Here is a 17,491-nt window from a genome sequence, read left to right on the forward strand (position 1 = left end):
ACTTAAAGGACATGTTTATCGATTGGGTTGATGTTTGCAGGTCCTCTACGTGAGTAATGGTCATCACCTTAAGAATGTGAGCATCAGTAGGTAATGCCCATTTTAACTCCTTTTCTCTTTAGAATATATGGCATGCAAGATTTTTGTTTATGGAGGCTAGCTTACTGTATTGGTTTAGCACTTTAGATCAACACGTTGAAATTCTAATGAGTAAAGCATATGAACTTCTAGGTTCCTTGAAAAATGGTGATTGAGTTTTCTGTCATTATTCTATTATTCTAATGTGCTCTATTTCATTCTTGGTAGTTGTTGTATTGGGTTTATTAGTGCTTGATTGTTTGATTATTTGTGAATTTATTGTTTGTTTTTGGGTGTTTAGGGATTCATGTCATTTGAGGAAACTGATAGGATGTTTCTAGGTGGTATGACTCAAGAAAGGCAAGATCATCTCCATCAAATGTTGAACATTCAAATAGGTGCTTTACCTGAAAAGTACTTGGGTGTGCCTTTGATAGTAGGTAGAATCACTAGGGCAGCAGTGACTCCTTTACTAGACAAAATCAGGAAAAGGATTACTGCGTGGAAAGACAAGCTTCTCTCCTTTCAAGGGAGATGCGTGCTTATACAGTCGGTTTTTTCTAGCATCCCAATATACAATATGGGGGTTTACAAGTGGCCATCTAGCGTCATTAAAGAAGTAGAGTCAATACGCAGAAACTTTCTATGGTCGGGTAATCCTGCGATCAAGAAATGTGTAACAGTCTCTTGGGATAAAGTTTGCAAACCGAAGGAGGAAGGGGGGTTGGGCATGAGAAGGTTATGGGAGCTCAATCTGGCATTGTTGATGAAGTTGGCTTGGCATGTCAAATACAAGGAAGATGATTTTGCTGTGTTTATGCTAAGTGAATACTTTACTAGAGACAATGAACCCATCGAATACTACACAAAGTCATCTCTATGGCCAGGTATCGGATGGGCTCTACACGAAGTTACTTCAAGATCTCAACGGCTTATAGGTGATGGGAACAAAGTGGACCTATGGAGAGATGTCTGGGTTGGTGAGCAATCGATCTAACAGGCTTTATAGCTTTCTACAACCCAGCTGAAGAATTGCAGGGCAAAACTCAGTTCGATAATTCATAATGGTGTATGGAACATACCTCCTCCACTTTTGGTGTTGTTGCAACATATGGGAGTGGACACAGAGAACCTTCCGGTCATAAGGCAAGATGAAAGGGATTGTAGTGTCTGGAAGGAGGACCTTAAGGGAAATTTTTCAGTCTCTGCAGCATTTCAAGTCATTCGAAGAAAAAACACGAAAGTGGATTGGCAGCAACAAGTGTGGAATGAGTATGTGCATCCTCGAACTACAGGTATTGCTTGGAAACTTTGCCGAAAGTGTGCGGCAACAGACGCTGCCATGCAACGCAGAGGCCTTCAGATGGCGTCCAAATGTTACTTGGGTTGTCAGGTAGAAGAAAATCTCTAGCACATCATATGGGACTGCAGTTTCGCAAAGGAAATATGGGAGTGGGTGGCATGGCAGTTTGGATTCCGATGCTTTACAAATTTAAAGGAGGAAATATCGAGATGTAATCACAGAAGTACAATCATTGTACATTTGTGGACTACAGCCGTAATGGAAGGAATGGTTCTCCTTTGGAAGCACAGGAACCTAGTAGTCTTTGACAACAAACGACCACACTTAATGCAGTGCAAGATAAAGCTCCAAACCCTTATACACAATGCCTACTTCCTCTCTAAAGGAAGTATGCATGGTGTGTCAGATATGAGGATTCTAGAAAAATGGGGTTTACAAGCAAGACATCCGAGAGCCCAAAAAATTAGAAACTGTAAGTGGTACCCACCTGATCTCGGCATCATTAAGATCAACACAGATGGTGCATCCAAAGGAAATCCCGGTGAAGCAAGTTATGGTGCAATCTTTAGGAATTTGAATTGTAAAATCATACAAGTTCTGTGCAAAAATATTGGTTTTAACACTTACTACATAGCTGAAATCCGGGGTATTCTTGAGGGTATTGAGGAGGTAGTAAGCAAGGGGTGGAATAAAGTATGGGCCGGGTGAAATCAGACTCTACAGCAGCAGTACCATGGCCTTTGGAGAGGACCAACTTCCATGGTTCTTAAAACAAAGGTGGAAGAGAGTTCAAAGAAGTTTGTCTCATTGCCAGATTACAAGCATTTGGCGGGAAGCAAACTTTGCAGCTGATTTAGCCGCAAATCATGCACTTTCACTCAATTGCACAGATTAAGTTTTGTATGAGGGAAGACCCGACTGGCTTACTAGATGGGAATCTCCCTCGGTGACCTACTATAGGTTTGTTTAATGGTGGTTAGGGATTGTACAAACCCAAACCAACTACTACAATGTAACTTGTACCTCCTTTTACCATACTAATACAATTTTGCTAACTTAGGGAAAAAAAAAGGGAAACTGATAGGATTGGATGAACATATGCTGTTAATTAAAATTGAACATTACATGTGCATGTCCTGTTAAAGAAAACTTTGGAATTAGACTTTTTGTGCAGGGGAATCCTTTATTGCATTTGTTATGAAAGGTATATCTAGATCTCAGGGAAAGTGAGTATATATCAGTTGGGAAAGAAGGGTACATACTAAACTAACAAAAAGATTTTGTACTTCTTGCTAGCATTGCGCAATCCGTAATAATTTATTTATACATACGTTTTTGGTGATTATTGTGAATATTGTTGAGCACCTTATACAAAAATAACTATTAAACCATCTTCTTAAAGTTCTAGCCTTCTTAATATTGAGTTAAGAAAGAAAGCTTGCCCCTAACGAGGCTAATACTTTTATAGTAGTTGTAATTATGCTATAACTCTAACTTAATTACTTTGCTTTACCAATGTAATTTAATTTATTGTGCAGTGTTATTCTTTTTTTTCTGTGTAGAGGTGTGTTGGTGCTAGCCTCTAGGCATTAGCCCAGTTCCGGCACTCGAAGTTCATTCATCCACATAGCATTCCAACTTGCAATCTAAAAATCATGTTGCGTGATATAAGTAAAAAGATAGTTTTACCTGCGCATAAGCTACGAAACTCAAACGCGAGTAAAACTAGAACTATTTTCTTGCTTAATGTTATCAAAGTTTTCTACTCTCGATGCTATTGCAATAGAGTTGGAATAGAAAATTCGTTCCACTCTTAGTTCTTTAGAAATCTAAGTTAACTACGATTATCAATCTATCAAATCAATGAGAGTAATGATGGAAATTTTACTACTATGACAATTAAAATACTAAGGTTCGAATCTAGATAAAGAATTAGGGGAATTTGATTCCACCTTGAATTCAACTTAATAAACTAGCATAGATTGTTGTAATCCAATTCTTCTGTTCTTACGATAAGAATTGGTCGTTCTAATCCCTAATCATTCATAGCAATCTCTACCAAATAATGACTAGCATGTGAGGAAGTTCAACCCATTCTCATGGCGAATCAACTACTTTCTAGAATGGAATAGAATCTTACAACTATTTCTACACTACACAATCAAGTTTTCATCAAGGCTTCCTCAAACCCCTCTAATGGAGGTTTAGCCTTGATTCATAAAACTATCATTTATATAGGAATTAAAACAAGACATGATATAAAGACTATAAATTTGCTATATTGATCTACTCAAGAATTCAAAACTGAATTAACAATTAAGAAATGATTAATAACTAAAGAATTGAATTTAGATCTAAGTGATTTAATAAACTAAAACTAAATTTATGAATAACTAACTACTTTTATTGATCTAATGAATAATAACAATACTGATTCAAAACTGAATTTAAAACAAAGTAATTAAAACTAATTAATGGAGTCTATGCTAATTTATTTTCTAATCTAGGTCTAGCTAATGAGTCTCCTCTTTCCTCCCTTCAAGAAGAGAAAGAGATCCCCAATTTCGTGCATGGGCCTGGAGCCATGTTTTGGGCCGGAAAATCGAGCCCAAAACCCAATTTCTTCAGTCCACAGAGCCCTTTTCAGCTAGATTTGACTTCAATAGACTTTTCGTCCACTTCTGCTCTTCTGATTAGGTTAAGATTTGGACCATTGGAACGCTCTTTCCAAGATGGTCGTTTTGACATAAGGTAGGCCCAATTCCGAGGTCTGAGTCCAAAGATACAGTCATCGGAAGTTCTGCTAATATTTGTGCGCTGTTTCTGCCCGTGTGGACTTGACTTTTCAGCTTTGACCGGGCTTTAAAAAGGCTTTTTCTCCTTGAATCTTGGCCTTTAATCATAGAACTTCTTAGCAACCAACCCTTGCTAATTTATCTTGCAAAAGTGACACATTTCTGTACATAATCGACTCCAATGCCTGAAATATATAAAAGCACGTAATCAGCATTAACTCTTATTTATTACTCGCATAATTGGTCTAAAAGTATTATTGTTAAGGGGTTAAAACTACAGTTTTGGGCTCTTATCATTGCGTCTACGCCCTATCCGGCCTACTTCTCCAACTGATTCATGTGACTTCTAATTCTGGATGACGAGGTTGGTTTTGCGTATATAACCAGCATGAAGCACGTAAATTGTCGGATCATCAACCTTTTTTTTTTTTTTTTTTTTTTTTTTTTTTTTTTTTTTTCTACTTTTCTTTCATTTTGTTTCGCATCTTGGTTTTGTGAAACTTATGATAAACTTTGGCTCTTTAACCACATGATAGATTTTGTAAGATTATTTCAGTCGTTAGCCTGTAAACAAGTTGATTATATCTAAAAGTTTCTATACGCAATTTTTTTTTGTTATCATGATGGTGTCCTTTCAATTCATAAAGTTTTAGCATGTAAATTTCAAAGGCTGTATGTATGCTTACATAATTTTAGGAAATAATTTTATAAACTGAACCTCTGTTCATAAGCTCATTAATGAGCTTTCTTTGTTAGCCACGTGGTACACACGTATAAATGGAATTTTATATTGGACAATTACAGTAGGATGCCTGAATATCCAATGTGTCAAAATGGAAATTCAATCAACATCACCAACTAAATGAAGCGAGATGATATACTCTGCGTATGGAGGCCAAATTTGTAACTTTTCTTTCAATTATCTATAGCCCTATCTTATGTACTGTGATAAAGTCCTAAACATGTATTAGGCAAACTACAAGCTGGAGTATGTGAGTGCATGGTTTCGAGTTTCGTTTAGTTCGCTGCAGTATGTGAGTTCATGGTTTTGAGTTTTGTTTAGTTTCGCACTTTAACAAGCTTTTATGGGACAAAATTTTAGAAGAACCGTGCCTTCTGTAGCACTGATCAATTTGACGCCCAAAGGGCGTGCACATTTGCTAGTTAATATAAAGCAAATATGTTATTATATCGTACATGTTAAAACAATGTTATATTAGAAAGTTGGGGTTTTTTTACTTAACCCCCACGGATGTACTCCCTTTTGCGATAATCCCCCATTTTGAAAATCATTACTGATTGCCTCCACTCCGTCTGTTTTGTGAGTACTGTTAGTTGATATTTTCCATTGTTTCCTTCAAGTGTTCTACATATATCAGCAAAAGTTGGCGAGACATATATTTTCTGGAGCTATCTCTATCCTTCCCTGCAAATTAGATAATCAAGAGACAAGAGTCAGATAAAAAAAAATTATATAAGATACATGACATGATTCAAAACAAATGTTACCGGATGATTAGAAATGATTTGGTGCTTTATCCTCCCAGAGGCCATATCTGAACAACAATTTTGAGTATTAATTAACTTTTTCATATCTAACTGTTACGGACAACATCCGGACCTCCAGATGATGGATAAGACTAGCAATTGGATTTGATATTGCTGAATACCTAACCTGAAAATAAGATACAACTGTAATCAGCTAATGGAAGATGAGGAAAAAGCAATTAGTCAGGATTCACCAGGGTATGGACCTGTATCAGACAAGGACGAGTTCGGACCACAAACAACAACTATTGGCATCTCGATCAATCACCTAGACAAACACATAACCAATGAATTTGAGGTTTTACATGTGAAGAAGTGAGAAAATGCATCAATGATATAAGAAATGTACTAATTATTATTTGATATCCATTTTAACTAGTTAGAAAGAAAGATTGAGATAATGATCGAGTAGATCTAACACTAAAATGAAGATTAGATTCAAAAACGAAAAAAAATTATTAAATGAGTTTTTTCATAGCATGCGCTCGAATGGAGAATGATGGAGTTGTTCAATACTTTAATGTTCAACAAAAAATCTTACTTATATATACTATTTTTTTTTTTTTTGATGTAACAGTAAAACTTTTATTAAACAAAACGAGATTTGCATATGCCCAAGACATCATAAAGGACTTGCATATTTACAACTATTGGCGCCTGATGCCACCATACAGACGAAAATGGCGGAAGGAAAGACAAGTCTCGAACAGGCCCAGTTGAAAAGTGTACATTTGATTGCCGTAACAATCTAGAATTCTTTACTTGAGCCACCGCATGTGAGGCTAGCGCGTCTGCAACCCCATTTGCTTCACGATAAACCCAGCTGAAGTGCACTTCTTGGAAGTTACTCAGCACTATCTTAATCTGAGTAACAATTCTATCTAATAACCAATGATAGTTCAAGTTATCCTTCGTTAAAACCTTAAACAACAATTGAGAATCTGTTTCTACCTCAACCTTCATATATCCAGTTGCTTCCATAATTTGAAGTCCGTATAATAGAGCAACAAATTCCGCTTCATTGTTGGTTGCGAAAAAAATTGGAATCGATGCTCCCATTATGAAATGACCTGCTGAATCCCTGAGAATACATCCTCCCCCTGCATATCCTGGATTCCCAATAGAAGCCCCATCTGTATTCAGTTTAACCAGGCCTTCTTTGGGTGGGAACCATTTAATATAAACTAGCATTTTTCCCCCTATCGTGCGGCGGGACATGACTTCCATAACCATCAGTATGTGTTTCAAGACTCGCTAATGTATCGAGATGGATGTGGACGCTTACCTTGAAACCTTGTTTCATTTTCATGTCCAAATAATCCACAAGACCCCAACAAAGTAGCAGCACTACACTTCACCATTTTGCATTGTCCTTATATATTTTAACAAGCACAATAACTGCTCCTTAAAACTGCCAATATTCATATTCCTCCGATCAACAAGGCCGCTCAAATTTGTTCCACACCAAATAGCTCTAGAAAAGGAACACTCAAAGAAAACATGAGTTTGTGTTTTGAAAGCTCTCACACATGGTGCATTCTGGATAAACCTGAAAATGATGAGATGCCAAAATATCCGCTGTTGGGACGACACCTTGCAAGCATTGCCATACGAAAAATCTTTGTTTGAATGAGACTTTCATCTTCCAAACATGTTTGTAAACATTGTTATCCCGAACCAAAGTATTCATTCTTGTAATCAACTGAATGCAACCATTATAAGCGGACTTCTCGAGTATTCTCCATTGTCCTCCCATTTCGGATCAAAGTATCCTCCTCATTTGGTGTAATAGGTATCGAAACAATTCTCTCCACATATTCTACCGGCCAAAATTTCATTTGACCTATCCCAATCCTGTGTATTGGTATCCATGTCAATGAAGTCAGAAACAAGGTGAAAAGGATGATCTATTGGTTTCCCAAGAAGTTGACCAAATCCTCGAATGTGGAATCCATTTTTCATCCCATGCATTAATAGAAGTACCATTCCCAAGCTTCGGACCGATCCAAAGATTGATAATTTTTCGGTGTTTCACAAATCCTTTTCCACATAACTGATGAAGTAGATTTTACTTCCGCCTTCAAGAAACTGGAGTTGTGAAAGTACCTCTGTTTCATTTGATGAGCCCATAATGATGTTAGATTTAGTAGATCCCAACCTTTCTTTGCCAACAAAACATAATTTTGTAACTGCAGTTCCTTTATGCCCAGCCCTCCATTATTCTTTGACATACATGCTAACTTCCACGGGAAATAATGAAGTTTCCTTGTTGATGGTGTATGGCCCCATAAAAAAGATCTTCTGATAGTCTCCATTCGATCTAGTATCTGTGCAGGTAAAATTGTAAAGGACATAGCATGAGTAGGCAGCGAAGATAAAACTGAATTAACCAGAGTGAGTCGGCCTGCCTTAGATAAACAATTAGCTTTCCATCCTGCCAGTTTCCTTTGAAATCTTTCCAAAAGAGGACTAAACTTCTGAACTCTTCCCTTCCCTGTTAAATTTGGCACTCCCAAGTACATTGGCAGGACAGAAGTAGACGGCATCATGAAACTTCTTCTCAAAAAGTACACAAACCTTCTATGCAATTTGGGGTGATGAATAATTTGCGACTTGGTTCTGTTGATAGTCTGACCTGACACTCTACAATACTCCTTTAGCAGATTGTTCAAATGATCTTCGTTCCTCGAATCCACACTTACCCAAAGACTAAAAGATCATCAAAGATACATTAAATGAGACACCGGTTGACAAAATCTCCCCAATTTGCAACCATGTATAAGCCATTCTCTGTTCAGTTTCAAGAAATTCAAAGACAGAAGCTCTGAACATAAAATAAAAAGGTAGGGCGAAAGGGGATCACCCTGTCTTAGTCCTCGAGATGGCTTAAAAAAACCATGTGCAGCACCATTTAGTAACACAGAGTAAGAAACATTCTGAACACAAAACATTATCTTGTTAATCCAGTCCACCGGAAACTCAAACTTGGTCAGCATCGCTCTCAGAAACCCCCATTCGATTTTATCATAAGCTTTCTGCATATCAATCTTTAGAGCAAAATATTTAGCTTTTCTATTCCCATGCCCTCTTATCTTATGATAAAATTCATTTGCAAGCAAAACATTGTCATGAATACTTCTCTTGGGTAAGAAGGAAGTCTGAAACGGACCAATAATCCTCTGCAGGATAGGTCTCAATCGATTGACACTAATCTTGGAGATAATTTTGTAAACCACATTTGTCAGACTGATTGGTCGAAAATGTTTCGGGAGTGAAGGATTCATGATTTTTGGAATTAAAGCAATGAAGGAATGATTTAGCTGCAGGGAGAAAGAGCCAGAAAGGAAAAAAGACTTTACTGTCGCACTTACTTGATCCCCCACCAAATTCGAGAAATGCTGGAAAAAAAATGCCTGATATCCATCCGGTCCTGGAGATTTAAAGGGCTTCATATGCTTCAGAGCAATGATAATCTCATCAGTATAAACTCCTCTTAACAAGTTGAATTTTTCACCTTCATCAAGATATGGGGCTTGAACATTGAAAATCTGTGACATAAGATCAGGTTCCGAAGTAGTCATTGTCTCCTCAAAAAATTCACTGAGCCTATCACCTATCTTTCTCCTTTCAGTTAAAATTCCACCATTTCTATCTCTGATTGAGTGTATATAATTCCTTTGTCTTCGGCAGTTTACCATGTTATGATAGAACCTTGTATTCTGCTCCCCAAATTGGAACCAATCTAGACAAGCTTTCTGCCCCCAATGATTTGCTTGCTGTACTAGGATATCATTATGTTCCAGTATCAATTCATTCTCCACCTTGAATAACTTTTCTGTCTCATTGTCATTCTCTATTAAACTTTGAATCTCACTAAGCCTCTGTAAAACACATTCCAACTTATGTTCCACCTCGCCAAACACATGCTTATTCCACCATTTTAAATTTTTTTGATAGGTTTGCAGCTTCTTACATAAGACAAAAGAAGGAGAACCCCGCAACTCATTTTGAAAAGCATATCTTATCTGTTCCTGACAGCCATCATGTTGCGCCCACATTATTTCAAACCTGAAAGGCCGTCTAACCGTTACCCTGTCTTGTAACAACTTTAAAATCAGAAACTTATGATTAGAACTGGTGGCCAACTCATGATGAACTCTACAGCCAGAGAATCTTGACCGCCAACCTTCATTTGCCATCATTCTATCAATTCGTTCCCATAATCTGTGCCTCCCATTCTGTCTATTTGTCCAGGTGTAAATACTACCCACAAAACCCAAATCAAACAACTCACACTCATCAATCATATCCAAGAAAATTCTAACTTTGGAATAATTAAACAGTTTTCCCCCACATTTTTCTTCTGGACATGTTATTTCATTAAAATCTCCCATGAGCAACCATGATTCATCATTTGTGGGTTTAAACATAGTAAGAACAGGCCACTGTAATCTCCTAATGCAAGACTTAGAGTTTCCATAGACACATGACAAATAGAAGCATTCATGTACTCCATTCACTTTTGCTGAGATTTTACAGTGAATGAACCAAGAGTCGGACATCATTACTTCAACACCCACACTTCTTTCCCAAAAGATCCACAAGCCACCAGACAACCCGTGGCTTGGAACTACAAAAAACTCGAAATCCCCTAATCTTTTAATTAAACTGACTCCTTTATTTACAGAACACTTAGTTTCCATAACAAACATAAATATAGGCCTGACTTCCTTGATTTTTTGTTTCAGCTCCTCCATCATCGAAGGTCAGCCACTCCCTCGACTGGTCCAAGCTAGTAGACTCATGGAATCTTTGGGGTCTGCTTACGGCCAGAACCCTTAACCGACTGATGTTTTTTTCCTTTCCCCACTGAATTCTTCTGCAGTATGTTAGGATGCACAGCAGCCACCTCACAGTCATTATGAATAGGAGTTTTCCTTCTAGCTTCTCGATCCTCCTCAAAGAAACTTTCAACCAGTTCATTGACATTCTCACTGTCTTGTTTCATAGCATCTTTAGCTGGTACCCCTTGCGATATTTCTTGCCTTTTATAAGAGTAATCCTCCTGATGAACAGCCTGATCATGTAGCTGAGCCAAATCAATGAAATGGAGCTTCTTAGGATCAGTTGATATCTGAGCAAATCCAGGCGGGCATTCCAGTTCATGTAAGGGATGAAAATTATGGAAATCCATTTGAGTTGAAAACCCAGCTGTCCAGGGTTGTGCGCTCCCACTGTTATAGGTAGGTGATCATGTGGATTTTGCCATCCAAGGGCATTGCTAGGACCATCAGCCGCATGCAGTTGAGGTGACAAAATGTCAATGATCATGGGTCCTTTTAAAGGTTCAGCAGTTGTGTTCATGCGCTTTGAATTAACCGAGGAGTCAGCTACATTTGTAATCATCGGAAGAAAAGGTTGGTTAAGATCAGTGCTAAACAACAAGGAGAACCCAGATACAATTCGGTCTCCAAAGGGTTTTGGAACAATGCGAGTTTTGGAACAGTAAAACTGAAACCTTTGTCCTCCTGGTGAAACTCGAACTTCATTCCCATGACTTTCTTCAGTTACATTACAAGCTGCAAAGTGATGTCCGATGAAGCCACACTTAAAATAGAAAACTGGCAGATATTCAAAGACAAAAGATATCCAATCGACTCCATCAATGGATTCCGGTATGAGAAAGCCAGGTGGAATTGGTTCGTGAACATCAAGTAACACTTTAACTCGAACACAACTAGGCTATGTTTCAGTCTTAGGATACAACTCCAGAAATTTGAGATCAGACATATCAAAATAACCAGATTCAACCAAGTTCCCCTCAATAATCTCCTTGTCCAAATAAACCTCAGGATAGTTATGTAAATGTATCCACACATAAAACTTTGAGAAATTTAACTCCTTGGTTTCATAGAAGTCCACCCATGGTATAATCTTAAAAATGTGTTGAGCTACAATCCAAGGCTGCCCGGTGAAGTCGCGACCACTGCTCGATTTCTGAGACTCCATCCTGATTTGATATATTTCACCTTTGTACAAAACCATGTCTTCAATCTTAAAAGGGACCATGCTTTTTCAAGAGCTGATTTGATAGTGCTCATATTCAGCCTTCCATCCAGAACACGACCAAACAGAGTCATCTTATTATAGCCTACATATATACTCTTCATTTTCTCAGAGCTGGTTATCATTGGAGGATCTGTATAAGGCATCTTCATCTTGGCAGCAAAATCCATAATTAGAAGTTCAACAGAATTTGGGTGCTTAGAGGGAGACAGAAACTTGTTTGTGTTAGGGCTCATGTAAAGAAGGAATTGATAAAACTCGATTTTAAGAAATGTGAAGAACCACGAAGCTACCAATAACCTTTTATACAGCCCAAATTCACCAGCATTCCCTCCATATTCAAGAAGTCTCAACTCCACCTCATTTCTTACCCATTCATACAAGTCCATCTGTTTGCAGAAAACCCCATAATCTATCCATAATCTCCTTTGTATAGAACTAATCTGCCAAATGGCTTCCTCTTTACTCATACCATCATTACCCATTGATCTCTTAACCCACACTAAGACAGAAAAGAGTCTAGGTTAATGCACTCATCATAACATGTAAACTCTGCAAAATCCTGTTTAGACCTTATAAAGATTTGAAACCCAACTCTGCAGAAAGCACGATACCCAGGAAAAAAAAATCTCCACACAAAACAGCGTGTATTATACGTCAAGTATCACCGAGAGAAGAACAGAAGCAAGGTTTCTAAAATGAAATAAACCCCTAATGAAAGTTCTGACAGTTCTGAACCCACATGCAGAAAATGATATGTTTGAGATAGAGAGCACGAGACTTAATCCATATCCACAGCAAGCCAATCTAGAGCAGATGTTATAACAGCCAATAAGATGCGTTATTTCCTGAACTAACAATACTACTACTTTGTTTCCTAAAATACCCCCATTTATATTCAAAACTTACCATATCAGATACAGGATCCCCATTTGCCTTCTGATAACTATAAAATGAATAGTTTACCTACGAAATGAACGATGAATTCAATCCGTAAGTAAACTAAAACTAGCCTTTTACTATCTCAATTATCAAAGCTTCTACTCTCGATGCGAATTGCACTAAGTGGAGTAGGAAGTTCGTTCCACTCCTAGTTCCCTAGCATGGATTGTCTTCTAAGTCTAAGAAATCAGTCTTTAAGTCAATGAGAGCTTTTTTAAAATGTTATGCTAACAAGGCGTTAATAATTTAAATAACAAGATATAATATAAACTAAAGTTAATCTATGAAAGCTACGGGAATACGATTGTTTGACTCTAGATAAAGAAATAGAGGGGAATTAAATCCACCTCGAATCCAACTTAATAACCTAGTATAGATTGTCGTATCTCGATTCTTACGTTTTCACGGCAAGAATTTCTAGTCTAATCCCTAGTGTTCATGGCATTCCTACCAGATACTAACTAGCATGTGAGGTCGTCCACCCATTCTCATGGCGAAACACGACCTTCTAGAGTGGAATAGATTCTACAACCAATTCTATACTAACCACTAAGTTTTCATCAAGGCTTCATCAACCCCTCTAATGGAGGTTTAGCCTTGAGTCATCAAACTAACATTTTCCATTGAATCTAAACTAAACATAATGTAAGAAATTGAGATTTACTTAATTAAACAATAATGAATCTAATTTAATGGCTGGAATGGAATAAGAACAAGAATTTAAATTAGATCTAGAATGGAAATGACAAGAACGAAATTGAATAATAACTATTTTATTTATCTAATCAATCAAGAACAATCATTCAAGAATTTAATCTAAAACAAGAATTGTAATGGAACTAAAACTTAATTAATTAATTAAAACGGATCTAGAATTCTATATATTAATTTAGGTCTAACTAGCTACCATTAACAAAGAGTGAAGCTTTTGTTTTATACATCCAGATCCAAAATCGTGCATGGGCTTGGAGCCATGTTTTGGGCCAGAGAATCAGGCCCAAAACCCAATTCTTTCGGTCCAAAAAGGCCTCTTCAGCTGCAGTTCGCTTCAACAGACTTTTCGTCCACTTCTGCTCCTCTGATTGGGTCAAGGCTTGGACCATTGGAAAGCTCTTTCCGAGCCGGTCGTTTCGACATAAGGTAGGCCCAATTCTGAGGTCTGAGTCTAAAGATATGGTCTTCGGAAGTTCTATTGACTTTGTAATCTTTGTTTACCGCGTGGACTTTGACTTTTCATCTTTTGACCAGGCTTTACAAAGGCTTCGTCTTCTTGAATCTTGGCCTTTAATCACCGAACTCCTTAGTAACCAATCATTGCTCCTTTATCTCATCAAAGTGGCACATTCCTGCACATAATTGACCTTGAAGCCTGAAATACATAAAACACGAATCAAGATTAACTCTTACTTATTACTCACATAATTGGTCTAAAAGTATGATTATTAAGGGGTTAAAACTACAGTTTTGGGCTCTTATCAAACCACCCCAAACAGCATTTTGCTTGTCCTCAAGCAAAGATGAGAAATTAGAATAAGTGACCAAAAATGGAGTTCTAACTACTCTCGTTTATTTGAGTCGCGATTGCATTGACCATATGCAACAAGGCCTTTAAACCACTAGGAATTCCCTAGTGGACGAAGTTATAGCCTCGTGAGAGTTTTCAGTGAAGGTACTCACAAACTTCATCTATACTACTGGCGACTAAGAAATAAAACTATTGTTTTCTCCTTCATGTCTCAACTATCTATACATCTCACTAGCAAATACATAAGAATAACCCGTCGTCGGAACCCTAAGCTAATATATGCATAATAATCAATCATCTAAAATAAACATATAACAATGAGTAATACTATGAAATGTAATAGCAGGTCCGTTTTCAAAACTTCGAATAAGCGTCCTTAAGTAGGTCCTCACATAAATGTCAAGACAAAACCACTCGATTTTTCCACTCAAGTTTATTTTGCTCCGATTAATGCGATGCACACTTTACCTTACAATCTCAATGACAACAAGGAAGCTGGAGTCGATCAAACACATCTGCCACTTACGATCACACTAACCTATTCCTAATTGAGCTAGAGGTCTTTATTAGGTGTTGCGGGGATTAGGAGATGGTTTAAGAAGGAAGGAAATGGATATACAAAAGGACAAGTCTGAGATAATAGAGTCTTCATATTATGTAACTAGAGAAAGCTTGTTATTTACTTTTGCTTCTACACTTTGTTTCCATCCTTAGCCATATTTTTCTTTTTCTTTTCTTTGGCTTTTGACTCCCTTTATTCTATTTTTGGAGTTTTGATTTATTTCTATTTTTTTTCTTTTTCTTTGGATGGAAACTTCTTTTCTTTATTTCCTGAAGCAACTAACTAATTTTTGTTTACACAGGTTTTTCTCTTTTTCTTTCTTCCTCATTCTATTCTCGGACTTATTCTAAAATGGGTAGGTTGATTTATTTTTTTTTTTTTTTTATTTTGTTTTGTTTTTTTTAACAGGGGTAAAGGAATTGTGGTTTATGGAAGGCTAAAAAGGAAGGCTCGGAGGGGCGACTAGCGGAAAATAATTCATAGGTTTGAATTTCGGCTATATCGATCCAAAGAGGGGCCTAAATTCTCGCTTAGGATCGGCATAGTGATCAAGCAAGTGGGCGTGTGATTTCTCTATCCGGATTTTACTTCTCCCTTGTGTCATTTCTCAAATGTTTTGGCTCATATAAAGGTTTTAGGCTATATTCTCACAGGATTTATAGAATAAGTACTCTAGCCTAGATTTTGAAACTTACTGCTAACAATCATAGATACTCATGTAATATATTTATAGATAGATGCAAAGATTATTACCTACATATTAACCTAAGTTTCTACCAATTATTACGATGCAAAAGCTACATTGAGACTTCTAGATTGTTAAGAGCATAGAGAAAGAAAACAATACCAATATTCCTAAGTGTATAGCATAAACTTATTTATTTATATTTTTGAAATTTTTAACTTGAAAACAATATGCATATTATATATATCTATATCCTAACGGATGCCTTAATTACACGTGTTTCTATGCCCCCCCAAACAAGAAGCATGCTTTGTCCTCAAAGCATTTAAATAAAAGAGGGTAGGAAAAATACCATTGAAGCGTGAAATTCGGGGAACATCGCAAAACAAAGGTTAAAACATACAAATATAGTAATATAAAAACTGACGTAACTCTATAAGAGTTCCACCCATTATGGGGTTAGCAGAATTAAATTGCTTGGGACATAGCGGACACTAACTTAACTAAAAACTTACCCGCACCCCGGCATTTACTCGTCATCCTCCTCTTCTATATGAGGTTCTTTCGCATCTGCCATGCCATAACAACTTGCCGCCTTCCGCCGTGTATCATCAACTAGTGCTAACCTCTCTAGTGTTATTTGGTCCGATGGGGTGTAAGGGGCAACCAAATGTGGTTGCACTTGCCATCCCGCCAAGTCATGGCTCGGAATGATCTTACCACGCGATTGGTGGGTCTCATGGTTTCGACCCTTTCCCAATCGGTAATGCGTATTATGAGAATATGGGTAGGCTAAGCCAAGATAATCGGCAAAACCAAGGCAGGCATAAGAAGGTACTTATGCCTCAAGGGTATGGCCTCGCTTCAGAGTAGCAACTAAAACTTCGGGGAATGTCATACCGACGGCGTCCTTCCTAAAGCAAAGAAAAAGCGTCACCCAGCGATATTATTGGCAGAAGTAAACTGCCGTTCCCCTAGAATGTTCATCATGATGAACAACATGGTTGTGCCTACATTCAGCGATAGGCTACTCAGGGCGATGTTATATTGGTCTTGGTCCATGATACGAAACACCCCTCCCCCATAATACTCATGGAAATAGGCATATTCATATAGGTATGAGTTATCTGTCATATATCCCCACGTGTGCATAGGGTCAGGTAATGGCAAACCCGAAACCAAAGCTATCAATTGCTTATTGAATTTCATAGTCGTGCCATCAATAGCAAGGGAAAATTTTTGTTCTCCTTCTTGGGTACAATAAAAAGTAATATTATTATAGAAGAATTCAGTTAGCTTAGGTGAAAAAGAATCGTCATCACTCACGGAAGGTGCCGCCATCCTAATCGCGACGATCCGGCTCGCGAACGATGCTCCATAGGTATCGGTTCCCATCAAGTCTTCAAATGACTGTCGGGAATCACTATAGGAGGTGTCATCTCAAAACTACTCGTAGAACAGCTGCGAAAAACGGAAGAAACCTCGAGAAAATCGGAATTTCGCGGTGCTAGCGGGGAGGAGGGCGCTGGCGCATTATATAAGGCGGTGGTCGCTCGTAGGTTTTGGAATTCTGGTGTTTGGCTGGTCGGCTTCTGCTTCCGCTGGCGTGGCGCTCTTGAGTTTTTTTCGATTCACGGTGTTTTAGGGCGAAGTCGCTCTGCTTGGCTTGGTGGGCGCTCGACAAAAAAAAATTTATGGCGGTGTATAGGCGCAGCGCTCTCTACCGAGAATCTGCGCTTCGTAAGTTGAAACGAGTTTACAAGAAAAACAAGCTGAAAAAGCTTGGAGTGAAAGGTGAGAGATGATTGTGGGGTGTAGTGTGGCTTGTGAGTGTAGAATGATGGAAGTTTAAATAGGTTTTGGGTTTCCAAAACGAATCGGCAAGTTGCCAAATTGTTTTAAGACAATTTCGAGGAAATAGAAATGCCAAACCAAAAAGCGGAAACTAACCATAGTTTTGATTTCCTAACAACCCTGGTATCTTTTA

Source organism: Coptis chinensis, chromosome 9 (genome assembly GCF_015680905.1).
Source record: "Coptis chinensis isolate HL-2020 chromosome 9, ASM1568090v1, whole genome shotgun sequence".
Classification (NCBI taxonomy): Eukaryota; Viridiplantae; Streptophyta; class Magnoliopsida; order Ranunculales; family Ranunculaceae; genus Coptis; species Coptis chinensis.